This window comes from Neophocaena asiaeorientalis, unplaced genomic scaffold (genome assembly GCF_003031525.2).
Source record: "Neophocaena asiaeorientalis asiaeorientalis breed wild unplaced genomic scaffold, Neophocaena_asiaeorientalis_V1.1 scaffold391, whole genome shotgun sequence".
NCBI classification, from domain to species: Eukaryota; Metazoa; Chordata; class Mammalia; order Artiodactyla; family Phocoenidae; genus Neophocaena; species Neophocaena asiaeorientalis.
In genome coordinates this window covers 1460573-1474309 of record NW_020174056.1, presented here as the reverse complement: position 1 = coordinate 1474309, position 13737 = coordinate 1460573, and positions in this window count along the sequence as shown.

The window sequence follows — 13737 nt, the reverse complement described above, 5'->3', positions numbered from 1 at the left end:
TCTTCCACTGATGCAGATAAAATGAGAAAAATAAGGACAAATAGGAGAAAAATAAAATTTAAAAAGTGAGAAAAATAAAAATGAGAATAAATAAGGAATTTTCTTAATAAAGCTTCTTTCATTCCATTTAAAGGCTTGCCCTTTATTCCAAGACTACATTGTTTTTTCTATATTTTGATGGTAAAATGATTGTGAGGATAGATTTTTCTTTTAAATTCTTAATCGGTAAAATAAAAAGTTAGAAACCCTATATCCTTTCCTAAATATATATATATTTAGGAAACTACTTGTTTAGCAGGTATTTTTCCAGGCGTAGTAATCTCTGTCATGGGGGGAGGGGATGTCTGTTTGATATGTTATCAGTTTTGGGCAATCAGTCTGTATTTTATCTGAGCAAAGTAAAAAATTTATCTTCACCTTCATATCAATCAATTCATGTGTGAAAGAGCTTTGGTCTCCTTTGGCTATAGGGACTAAGATTCTCTCTCTCTCTCTCTCTCTCTCTGTGTTTTGGGGGACCAGAGTTGACCTTTTAAGGCTAGGCCAGAAGAAGTGACTTAGGGCAGTTTAGGCTTTGACACTCAGGAATAAATTAATTTACTTACTGTCAGCTACATTGATATTGGATCAATTTTATTTTTATAGCTAATGCAATATTTTTAGTAAAATAATTGAATAGATTATTATGAGACAAGAAAGCAGGGTTTAGTGTCTTTATTACATTTTGTAAAATGTTGATAGTTAATACTCCATTAATAAATACCCTTCATTAATAAATTATATGGAGTTAAATTATATTTACTTTTACATTATTTAAAAAATTATTATCTATTTAAAAAATTAGGACTACTTGTAAAGAATTGGTAATGTCCCAGCAAGGAAGTCACCGATATGTTCTCTATTGATTGTTGCAAATCTGAATATATAATAGAGTTAGGGAGCTGGATTCCACAATCACTAGCTGTTGTTCAAATAAAACGTCACTAACATGCATTTCTTTAAGGCTCACCATGGTCCTTCTTTGTGACATACAGGGACAATCGGGAGCATTTTGGTCTTTATTTATTGCGGCTGCATAATCTAATTATCTCTCATTAGTCCAGAGCTGATTATTTCATTTATCTTTGTAAATGTGACAACAAAAGGCTCACTTTAATTAAGCAGATCAGCAATTAGCTCTTGTTTTATAGGAGTTTTAAACATCCTTGTACTAATAGCAGGCAGCATGATTATAATCAGAAGCCCAGGGAAGAATAGTGGCAGAGGACAGTTTGATTTAGAGCCCTATTTAAGTGAAAGCTATGTAGGCAAAATAGCTTTCCAACAACAAAGGTCCAGAAAAGGCTGGCCAAACCAGAGGACAGACTTGAGGGGCCCAGGCCAAGACCTTCTCACCTCCATTTATGATACAGGCAGTGACTTAATTCCGTTTTACAAAAAATTTTATTCACTTGTAATAGTAATTGTTATTATTTATCAGTCACTTACTATGCCTCAGTCTTTGCATCTGTTACTTTCGTTATATTTATCCTTTTAAAACTTCAGAGTAGCCCTTAAGGTGCATATTAATTAACCTATCACCATTTTACAGATGAGGCAACTGAGGCTTAGATTAAGTCACTTGTCCATGTTTACTCAGATAAGGATTAGAACACTTATCTGATTTTGCTTCTCTACAAGTTGGTTTCTTCTCCTCTGTCTCTCTCCTTGCTCCTTCTTTCTTTTTCTCTCCCCCATTCTTTCCTTTTCCCTCTCTTCTCTCACTCATTTCCTTGTGATATGCCAGGCACTGTACACTGGGCTGGAGACAGTAGGTTGAGTAAGACTTGGCAGGACCTTTGAGAAGCTGACAGTGTAATGTAGACAGAGACATAAACTATTACAATGCCTGAGACAATGCTAGGACAAAGCTAGACAGAAAGGGCTCAAACTATCATGACTGGAACTTCTGGGTTAACTTCTGGGTTAATAAATCAATATTTATTAGATTGAATTAGCATGGCCCCTTTCATTATTAAGGTTAAAATTTTCTTCTTTCCTAAGGAGGAGCTGCTTCTAGCTGCTCAGAACTCTTCTGATTACCCATATTGATTACATGTTAATGTTTAATGTAAATAGAACTTACTTTAGGGCAGAAGTCTGGCATGGTCTATCGTATGCTACCTTGCAGTCTCATTTAGCTTTTCTGGAATAGTTGGAGGAGGAATAAGGTAAATATGGATTTTTCAGAAGATGAGAGAAGAAAATGGGAAATGAAAGGATGCATGGAAGAAAAACAGGGAGCTCTGTCTGCTTGGTAAGGACAAGGGAAAGAGTGAAATAGGGTGACTGGAAGGTGGGTTCCTGCCTTCCTTGGGGATGGGCTGGTGACTAGCAGTACAGAGGAACTAACTAGTTAGGGCCAGGGCTGGGCCAGCTGGGTGGTCAGGCTGATGGGCTCTGGTCCCTTGCAAGATCCTTGCAAGGTCTGACCACATCTCTTTGGAGACCTGGACAGTGCTGCCACCTGTAACCCATACCTGTCACTGATAACCATGCTAAGATTATCAGAACTTCTGCAAATAATTTGTAAGTTTTTCAGTATCATTTTTGTACTAGACGCTATGCAAAGCACTTTATATGAGTGATCTAATTTTATCTTTTAATTATATTGTGAACTAGGTATTGTTCTCTTCATTCTTCATTCTTCAGATGAGGTACATATAGGCAAATTAACTTAACTGGATTCCTATAGTTGTGGAGCCTAGACTTGAATCTATGATCTAACCACTATGTAATAACTACCACCCTTCTTTAGACTTTATGACCCACAAGGCACTGGGCCTTATAAATTATGAAAAAAATTTAATTTAGTTATTGTTTCTGAAAACCCTTCTTTATGTTCTTCATGAGTCACAGGTTGGGGACTCTTGCTGTTGGCAATGGGGAGCCATTGAAGGATCTAAACTGAGGTATGACATCATGAAAGCAGTGTTTTAAGATGTGTGGAGGGAGATTTGAAAAGAAACAACACAGAAGTTAGGAATATTGGCTAGGAGGATATGTTGGTTAGGAGAGTATCTCTAGCAGAAGGAAATGCAAGCCTGATGGCAATTAGAATGGGGAAAAAGGTCCAGGTGTGAGAAAAATTATAAAGAATGATTGATAGGTCCATAATCATAGGAGGAAAAGATGGAGGACAACTAAGGAGGACAACTAAAAGCTTAATGTGTTTTTGAGTCTTCATGACTAACAGAAATACAGAAGTCATGTGCAGTTGAGTACATGAACTACAGAAAAAAATGTTGAACATAGTGATAGGTCTTTAGTGACCTAAGAATTATGGTTTCCATAAGGATAGAGCCGATTGGGAGGAGATTAAGGGGAGACTGGATGGTGAGGAAGCTGATAGCATGCAGGATGGTTTTCAGGCCAGGGAGACACGTCTCTTTCAAGGTAGAGAGTGCTTGGGTCCCCCTTCAACCCATCCCTGCCCCAGGAAGGACCTCTGAGATAGCAACCATCACCTCTCCCATCCTGCTCAAGGGACTCAGATGCAACGTAAAAGTAGGAACCTGATTTGTTTTTATCATCTCTGCATTCCCAGCACCTAAAACTGTGTCTTGTGTAGAGTAGGTGCTCAGCAAATAATTATGGACTGACTGAATAGTGACTGAGTGAAAAACTAAGGCCAGAACTGCTGGCTCTATAATGACATTTGGTGGCAGGAGCCAGAAGCAAGGGAGTCCAGATGATCAGTTAGGGCAGCTGGGGATGGGAAAAACCAGGAGACTGAGGTTAAGGGTCACAATGAGAGGGGTTGAATTTTATCATTAAATCTTAAGGGTAAGAATTGCAAAGAGGAACCAGTAGGGATTAAAATTCTGTGCCATCACAACCTGGAAGAAATGGACAAATTCTTAGAAAAGCACAACATTGTGAGACAGAACTAGGAAGAAATAGAAAACATAAACAGACCAATCACAAGCACTGAAATTGAGACTGTGATGAAAAATCTTCCAACAAACAAAAGCCCAGGACCAGATGGCTTCACAGGCAAATTGTATCAAACATTTAGAGAAGAGCTAACACCTGTCCTTCTCAAACTCTTCCAAAATATAGCAGAGGGAGGAACACTCCCAAACACATTCTACAAGGCCACCATCACCCTGATACCAAAACCTCACAAAGATGTCACAAAAAAAGAAAACTACAGGCCAATATCACTGATGAACATAGATGCAAAAATCCTCAACAAAATACTAGCAGACAGAATCCAAGAGCACATTAAAAGTATCATACACCATGATCAAGTGGGGCTTATCCCAGAAATGCAAGAACTCTTCAATATATGCAAATCAGTCAATGTGATACACCATATTAACAAATTGAAGGAGAAAAACCATATGATCATCTCAGTAGATGCAGAAAAAGTTTTTGACAAAATTCAGTACCCATTTATGATAAAAACCCTCCAGAAAGTAGGCATAGAGGGAACTTACCTCAACATAATAAAGGCCATATATGATAAACCCACAGCCAACATCGTTCTAAGTGGTGAAAAACTGAAACTATTTCCTCTAAGATCAGGAACACGACAAGGTTGTCTACACTCACCACTATTATTCATCACAGTTTTGGAAGTTTTAGCCACAGCAATCAGAGAAGAAAAAGAAATAAAAGCAATCCAAATAGGAAAAGAAGAAGTAAAGCTGTCAATGTTTGCAGATGACATGACACTATACATAGAGAATCCTAAAGATGCTACCAGAAAACTACTAGAACTAATCAGTGAATCTGGTAAAGTAGCAGGATACAAAATTAATGCACAGAAATGTCTTGCATTCCTATACACAAATGATGAAAAATCTGTAATAGAAATTAAGGAAACACTCCTATTTACCATTGTAACAAAAAGAATAAAATACTTAAGAATAAACCTACCTAAGTGGACAAAAGACCTGTATGCAGAAAACTATAAGACACTGATGAAAGAAATTAAAGATGATACAAACAGATGGAGAGATATACCATGTTCTTGGATTGGAAGAATCAACATTGTGAAAATGACTATACTACCCAAAGCAATCTACAGATTCAGTGCAATCCCTGTCAAGCTACCAATGGCATTTTTCACAGAACTAGAACAAAAAATTTCACAATTTGTATGGAAACACAAAAGACCCTGAATAATCAAAGCAATCTTGAAAAAGAAAAACAGAGCTGGAGGAATCAGGCTCCCTGACTTCAGACTATACTACAAAGCTACAGTAATCAAGACAGTATGGTACTGGCACACAAACAGAAATATAGATCAATGGAACAGGATAGAAAGCCCAGAGATAAACCCACTCACCTATGGTCACCTTATCTTTGATAAAGGAGGCAAGAATATACAGTGGAGAAAAGACAGCCTCTTCGATAAATGGTGCTGGGAAAACTGGACAGCTACATGTAAAACAATGAAATTAGAATACTTCTTTACACCATACACAAAAATAAACTCAAAATGGATTAAAGACCTAAATGTAAGGCCAGGCACTATCAAACTCTTAGAGGAAAACATAGGCAGAACACTCTATGACATAAATCACAGCAAGATCCTTGTTGACCCACCTCCTAGAGAAATGGAAATAAAAACAAAACTAAACAAATGAGACCTAATGAAACTTAAAAGTTTTGAAACTTAAAAACTTTCCTTTTGCACAGCAAAGGAAACCATAAACAAGACGAAAAGTCAAACCTCAGAATGGGAGAAAATATTTGCAAATGAAGCAATTGACAAAGGATTTATCTCCAAAATTTACAAGCAGCTCATATAGCTCAATACCACTAAAACAAACAACCCAATCCAAAAATGGGCAGAAGTCCTAAACAGACATTTCTCCAAAGAAGATATAGAGATTGGCAACAAACACATGAAAGGATGCTCAACATCACTAATCATTAGAGAAATGCAAATCAAAACTACAATAAGGTATCACCTCACACCAGTCAGAATGGCCATCATTAAAAAATCTACAAACAATAAATGCTGGAGAGAAAAGGAGTGTGGAGAAAAGGGAACCCTCTTGCACTATTGGTGGGAATGTAAATTGATACAGCCACTATGGAGAACAGTATGGAAGTTCCTTAAAAGACTTAAAATAGAACTACCACATGACCCAGAAAGCCCACTACAGGGCATATACCCTGAGAAAATCATAATTCAAAAAGAGTCATGTACCACAATGTTCATTGCAGCTCTGTTTACAATAGCCAGGACATGAAAGCAACCTAAGTGTCCATCATCGGATGAATGGATAAAGAAGATATGGCACATATATACAATGGGATATTACTAAGCCATAAAAAGAAACGAAATTGAGTTATTTGTAATGAGGTGGATGGAACTAGAGTCTGTCATACAGAGAGAAGTAAGAAAGAGAAAAAGAAATACCATGTTCTAAAACATATATATGGAATTAAAAAAAAATGGTTCTGAAGAACCTAGGGGCAGGACAGGAATAAAGTCGCAGACGTAGAGAATGGACTTGAGGACATGGGGAGGAGGAAGGGTAAGCTGGGATGAGGAAAGTGGCATGGACATATATACACTACCAAATGTAAGATAGCTAGCTAGTGGGAAGCAGCCACATAGCACAGGGAGATCAGCTCAGTGCTTTGTGACCATCTAGAGGGGTGGGATAGGGAGGGTGGGAGGAAGATGCAAGAGGGAGGAGATATGGGGATATATGTATATGTATAGCTGATTCACTTTGTTATACAGCAGATACTAGCACACAATTGTAAAGCAGTTATACTCCAGTAAAGATGTTAAAAAAAAATTCTGTGCCATCAGTGGTATAGGAGTATTGTTAAGAAAAATGCTCCTATTATACCTGAGGCCGTTTTTAATCATACCAGGGATTTGCCATGTGGATGGGGTGAACCAGAAGCAGATCTTTCTGTCTGTAACTGAGAGGCCTTTACAGAGACAGACTTGAAAGTTACAGTAAAAAATAAGCAAGTGTAATTGCTACCCATTGTTTCCTAAGAACCATGGAGAACAGGTGGTGATGGAGGTGAGGATGGTGGTGCTGGGGTGGTGGATCTTGGCCAGACTTAAGGAGTAATAGATTTAGTATTTCTCACCACTCTGTGTAGGATTTGGAGTAGGCCCTGGTCGAACAAATCTGACATTCTTTGAGTGCCCAAGGCACCTGGCCTATTCTTTGTCTACCTAAGGAAGTCAGATGACCAAAGCAAGAAAGTTTCATTCAAGGTGAATTTTGCTGTGGAGCCTCAAGCCTTGAGTGCCTCTTAACAACACATTGGGTTTTGTTAATTTAAAGGCACCAGTCTGGGGACATCAGAGAGAAAGGAGTTAGTGAAGTGGAAGAGAATTAAGATACTGGCTGGAGGGGTCATAATTGATGTCACAAATCCATGGAGTCATAGAAAGTTATATTTTGATGGGATCTCCTATCTTCTACTCAAACATTTGTAAAAAATTCAAGAAAAATAGTCCTGTGAGGGCTAGGAGTGAATGAATTCTAGGAACAGGCAGCAGCATTCATTCTGATCTAGAGAAGGAGTAGCTGTTTCTGAGAAAAAGTGGTGAGTGAGAAGATAGGGCTCTAGACAGAAGCTATTTTGAAGTTCAAAGGCAGACATTAGGGCTTTTATATGGAAAAGTAGACATTTTACCTCTTCCTCCTCAAATACTGTTTCTTTCTCCCCTCTTCTGCACAAGGACTTTGAGTGGCATGAGGGATACACAGACTTTCACTTGCTCCAATTCACCTGTAACACTATGCAACACATAAGAGGAGGCTTGCTGGCAACAGCTAAACCAAAGGTGCTTACCTTCTGAAACTGAAACTCTAAAGGAACGAAAATCCTAATTGTCAACACTTTTCAATTTCTTTGTTTCTTTAATTTCTTTTTTTTTTTATTGAAGTAGAGTTGATTTACAACGTTGTGCCCATCTCTGCTGCACAGCAAAGTGACTCAGTTCTACACAGAGGCATTCTTTTTTTAATATTCTTTTCCATTATGGTTTATCACAGGAGATTGAATACAGTTCTCTGTGCTATACAGTAGGACCTTGTTGTTTATCCATCGTACATATAATAGTTTACCTCTGCTAATCCCACACTCCCAGTCCTTCCCTCCCTCAAACACTTCTCAATTTCTTGAACAACAGTTCTCCTAACCTGTTTTTCAAAAAAGGGAAAAGTATTAGCTTCCCACATAACAGTGTTTCTTCCTAAGTGCAACAATAAACAAAGGTTAAATATATATACTTATGATACACACACAACACATAAACACTATATATAGTCAAGGTGATTTTGCCACAAGACAAAAAAGTAAATGGTAGAAAGTTAAACAAATATGTATAGTAATCCTGAGGTAGATTCAAAGTCTTTGCTTTATACCAAAGTGTAAAGACATAGATGGTATAAAGCAGCTATCCCCAACCTTTTTGGCACCAGGGACTGGTTTCGTGGAAGACAATTTTTCCACGGACTGGTGGCGGGGGCGGGGGTGTTGGTTCAGGTGGTAATGAGAGCAATGGGGAGCAATGGGGAGCGGCAGATGAAGCTTCACTTGCTAGACCGCTGCTCACCTTCTGCTGTGTGGCCCGGTTCCTAACACGCCACGGACCGGTACCAGTCTGCAGCCCTGGGTTTGGGGAACTCTGGTACAAAGGACTGGTTGTTTGTCTCCACGAAAACTCAGGAAACTAGACTTTAAAGGCTATATAAAATGGATGGAAGTAGACATGCACACAGGGAACGAAGGTCTCCCAGACCAGAAGACCAAGCTGGCAGGGTTTGCCTGGAGCTTAACCGAGGAGATTAATGTGTATAAAGGTTCCGTGTGTCCATAGGGTGGGTGTGGGGTGCATCTTCAAGCTGGCAGTGTAAATGCCTACTCTGTGCCAGGAGGTAGATGTTTTAATTTAATTCTCCCAACCCTGGGAAGCCATTCAGAAATTTTAGATAAGGTTCAAAATGGTTAAGTAATTTGCCTGAGGTCCTATGGCTTCAAAACGGAGGAACAACATTTAGCACCTTGGGTTCCTGCTCCCAGAGTTCCTGCTCTTTTCTCCCCACTGTGCTGGTGGATGCCTCTGACCAGGCGTGGGGTCTGATCTGCAGGCACCTAGGAACCGACACTTAAAAAATGCACACTAGGGGCTTCCCTGGTGGTGCAGCGGTTGAGAGTCCGCCTGCCGATGCAGGGGACACGGGTTCGTGTCCCGGTCCGGGAAGATCCCACATGCCGCGGAGCGGCTGGGTCCGTGAGCCATGGACGCTGAGCCTGCGCGTCCGGAGCCTGTGCTCCAAAACGGGAGAGGCCACAACAGTGAGAGGCCCGCATACCGCAAAAAAAAAAAACAATGCACACTAGTGTTTACCACTTTGTTCATTTGGTTACTTCTCCTCTTCAGATTAGTTCTCTGGCTTAATTTATTTTGGCATTGGGGCTTTTTATACAACTACTTATTCTCCCTACCTGGCTTAAGAAATTGTATTCCATTTGGTATTTTCTGACCTTATACTTGGGTGGTATAATAATAGAGTATTTTACACAGGAATGAATTGTGGTGTCATAGGTGAATGTGTGGGAGCTCATAAATCAACAGTGATCCCTGGGGACCATGGAGGGCCTCTTGGCCCTGGCCAGTGCTCTTTAGACTTCTTTATGCTAATAAAACAGAGATTTCTCTCTGAAGGGCTCCACCTTTGCAAATGACACTCAAGCTTGCAACAGTGTTGCTGTGATAGGCTGTTTACCTGCTGGTAGTTGCTAATTTAGCCAGTGTAAAAGGGCTAATGGTCCATTTTCTCCATTTAGAGAATTAAGAGGTAGAATTTTGTCCAAGTAAACTGCATTTGCCTATGGAAGGCCCTGAAGAGAGCCATGGACAAGGAATGTTTCCCAAGAGTATCCTTGCTGAAAATACAGATGTATGAAGACATGTAGGATTATTCATTTCCTGATCTCTATGAGTTACTGAGCTTCCGTGAAGGAACTTTGTTGTCTATTTATTTGGGCATCTTGGTAAGTGGGAAATGGGGCAATTTATCAAAATGGCAAAGAATAGATTATCATGATTCCTTGTTCTACTAATTATGACTTGGAACAGTGAATGCTACTGGAAGACTAGCATGATTATTTAAAACTTGCTTATTTTAGTCTGTATAGAGTTAATAAGAATATATTGTTACAGGGCTTCAGGGGGAAGGAAGGAAAAGAATGTATTTGTCTAAACTAAATGATCACAAACAGGGATTTTTTTAAAGTGATGACAGCATGTCAACATAATGAAGAATTGTGGAGATATTAAATTAACTAAGAAAATATTTAGAAATAAGGAAAATTTATGGTATGTACATACTGAAAAAAAGCAGGACACCAAATTGTATTTGTTTTCTGATGAGATATATGTAAAGTAAACATGTATAGGACAAATTCTGGGGAGCAATATGGAAATCTGAAAATACTTGGGAGAATATGCATTAGTAAGTCTAAGACAAGGTACAAACTGCACAAGATAAATTTTGGTCAGTGGGACGCAGTGTATGCGCTATTTTGATTTACTACTAGTAAGAACAATCATATTTTTCCAATCAGACAATCTTGGTCTTAATTCATTCTAACAGTAGGATTCCTACAGGCCAGTATAATCACAGAAAAGAATGTTCGGTGTTTTGAAAGCTCAGAGAGGGTTTTCCTTCTGCCTGGACTTTCTATAATGTTTTTATGGAAATAAAAGAATTCACACATGGTCCTGATATACACTGAGTTTTGTCAAGTGAAGATGGAGCAGAAGATATTTCAAATGCAGGAAGAGTACAGCTGAGGGCCTGGGGTAGGAAAGTGCCAAATATGAAAGTGCATGGAGGATAAAGTGCTTCGTTTGGCAGAAGTCTGGGCATGAAAGGAATTGGAGAGAGGTTCATAAAGAGTTAACTGGGGGCAGATTATGGATGGCCTTAAATGTTTCACTAAGTACTATACAGTCCCCCTGCTTTGCAGGTTCCCTCTTTAGTAAAGATCTATACCATATCTCAAAATGGAAATTACTGAATATCCTCATCACTTAACAAGCCAGATTCTTCCAGTGCATAAACTCTGCCCTGGCATTAAGCAAAGTACTCTGAAAAACTGCATTATCTCATTCTATTCACTTTTTGAGAACATTTGTTAACTGGAGTAGTGCATGCTATAGGGATGGTGCATAATCTAATGGCTAGAATAGGTATTAGAACATTCGTACTTTTAGCTTGAATAACTAATATTTTGGTTGTCTCTTACTCTGATGTTGATCTTGCTTTCACAAGTTGAGGACAGTACTCTTTTATTCCACTGAGGTGACCTTCCCTCAACTTTGCAGGTTAACTGTGTCCTGGGAATGCCTCTTTCTCTCCATCAGTCCAAACACCTCTTATCCTTTGAAGTCAAGTTCAAATTCCACCACATTCTCAAATCTTCTTGCTCTAGCCCATCTGTCTATTGTCTTCTTTGCATATTTGCACATTACTTTTTCTTTTCTTGCATGTACCACATAGTTCATAACTAAATTCTGTCTCACTTAGCCCTCCACCATTTCATGAGGGTAGGGGTTTTTTTTGACTCAGGCAGACTGGAAGCATCTCGAGTGAAGGAATCATCTCATAGATGTCTTATGTATTTTGGGCACATGGCAGGGTATATAACTTGTACATATTAAATATTGGTGAATTCAATGATTTCAAATAGTACATCGGTCTACAGACATTTTACTGGACTTTGTAATTTTTAATTTTCTTATTATGACTAGAGGTCATGGAATGGAGTTGATTATATTACATAGAATTCATGGCATTTAACCCATGCAAGGCTCTCTTGTTTTTTATTTTATTTTATTTTATAATGTATTTCTCCTATTAATTATCCCCAATATTAAATCCCATACCATTCCACAACCACATAAACTATGTTTATTTACATACAGTATTATATATAGTACTGTTTTGTGTATAAATTTTAAGAAGTACGTAAGATCCTCTGTATTCTGCCTATTCATTTCTCTCCCTCCCACCCCCTGCTAATCCCAGCAATCATTGATCTTTTTATTGTCTCTGTAGTTTGCCTTTTCTAGAATGTCATGTAGTTGAAATCATATAGTATGTAGCCTTTTTGGACTGGCTTCTTTCACTTAGAAATATGCATTTAAGTTTCTTCCATGTGTTTTCATGGCTTGATAGCCCATTTCTTTTTAGCACTGAGTAATATTCCATTGTCTGGATGTACCACAGTTTATTTATCCATTCACTTACTGAAGGACATCTTGGTTGCTTGCAAGTTTTGGCAGTTATGAATAGTGCTGCTATAAACATCTGTGTGAGGCTGTTTGTGTGAACATAAGCTTTCAGCTTCTTAGGGTAAATACCAAGAGACATGATTGCTGGATCATATGGTAAGAGAATATTTAGTTTTGTGAAAAGCTACCAAAATGTCTTCTAAAGTGGCTGTGCCACTTTTGCATTGCCACCAGCAGTGAACGAGAGTTCTGTTGCTCTACATCCTTGTCAGCATTAGGTGTTGTCAATGTTCTGGATTTTGGCCACTCTAATAGGTCTGTAGTGTATCTAGTTATTTTAATTTGTGTTTCCCTCATAACTTGTGATGTCAAGCATATTTTCATATGCTTAGTTGCCATTTGTATATCTTCTTTGGCAAAGTGTCTTTTAAGGTCTTTTGCTCATTTTTAAATTGGGTTGTTTTCTTATTGTTGGGTTTTAAGTGTTCTTTGGATATTTTGGATAACAGTCTTTTATCAGATGCATTCTTTTGCAAATATTTTCCCCCAGTCTGTGGCTTGTCTTCTCATTCTCTTGATCCTGTCCTTCAAAGAATGGATATTTTAAATTTTAATGAAGTTCACCTTATCAATTATTATTTTTTGTAATTTATTATTTATTTTCTTTTTTAAACATCTTTATTTATTTATTTTTAACATCTTTATTGGAGTATAATTGCTTAATGGTGTATACAGTGGCTGTATCAGTTTACATTCCAACAGTGCAAGAGGGTTCCCTTTTCTCCACACCCTCTCCAGTATTTATTGTTTGTAGATTTTTTGATGATGGCCATTCTGACTGGTGTGAGATGATATCTCATTGTAGTTTTGATTTGCATTTCTCTAATGATTAATGATGTTGAGCATTCTTTCATGTGTTTGTTGGCAATCTGTATATCTTCTTTGGAGAAATGTCTGTTTAGGTCTTCTGCCCACTTTTGGATTGAGTTGTTTTTTTGATATTGAGCTGCATGAGTTGCTTATATGTTTTGGAGATAATCCTTTGTCAGTTGCTTCGTTTGCAAATATTTTCTCCCATTCTGAGGGTTGTCTTTTGGTCTTGTTTATGGTTTCCTTTGCTGTGCAAAAGCTTTGAAGTTTCATTAGGTCCCATTTGTTTATTTTTGTTTTTATTTCCATTTCTCTAGGAGGTGGGTCAACAAGGATCTTGCTGTGATTTATGTCATAGAGTGTTCTGCCTATGTTTTCCTCTAAGAGTTTAATGGTGTCTGGCCTTACATTTAGGTCTTTAATCCATTTTGAGTTTATTTTTGTGTATACCTTATCAATTATTTATTTCATAGGTTGTGCCTATGAAACAGTTATTAATATGACCTAAACAGGGATTATTATACCCTAGTACATCTGGGTTTTCTCCTATGTTATCCTGTAGGAATTTTATAGTTTTGTGTTTTTCA